Source organism: Borostomias antarcticus (assembly GCF_949987555.1).
Source record: "Borostomias antarcticus genome assembly, chromosome: 24".
Classification (NCBI taxonomy): Eukaryota; Metazoa; Chordata; class Actinopteri; order Stomiiformes; family Stomiidae; genus Borostomias; species Borostomias antarcticus.
This window is the reverse complement of record NC_140257.1, coordinates 2,618,101-2,618,635: the sequence shown is the minus strand read 5'-3', so window position 1 is coordinate 2,618,635 and position 535 is coordinate 2,618,101.

The following is a 535-nucleotide window of genomic DNA, read 5'->3' as shown; positions in this document are numbered from 1 at the left end:
GCTTATGCGTGATAGGTTTGTAGTGAAGCCACTAAAAGATATATTGGAAATGTTGAACTTGATTCGTATTTGGCCATATGTAGTGATCATATGTAGTGTTCATATGTAGTGATCATATGTAGTGATCATATGTAGTGATCATATGTAGTGATCATATGTAGTGATCATATGTAGTGATCATATGTAGTGATTATATGTAGTGATCATATGTAGTGTTCATATGTAGTGATCATATGTAGTGATCATATGTAGTGATCATATGTAGTGATCATATGTAGTGTTCATATGTAGTGATCATATGTAGTGATTATATGTAGTGATCATATGTAGTGATTATATGTAGTGTTCATATGTAGTGTTCATATGTAGTGATCATATGTAGTGATCATATGTAGTGATCATATGTAGTGATCATATGTAGTGTTCATATGAAGTGATCATATGTAGTGATCATATGTAGTGTTCATATGTAGTGATCATATGTAGTGATCATATGTAGTGATCATATGTAGTGATCATATGTAGTGATCATATG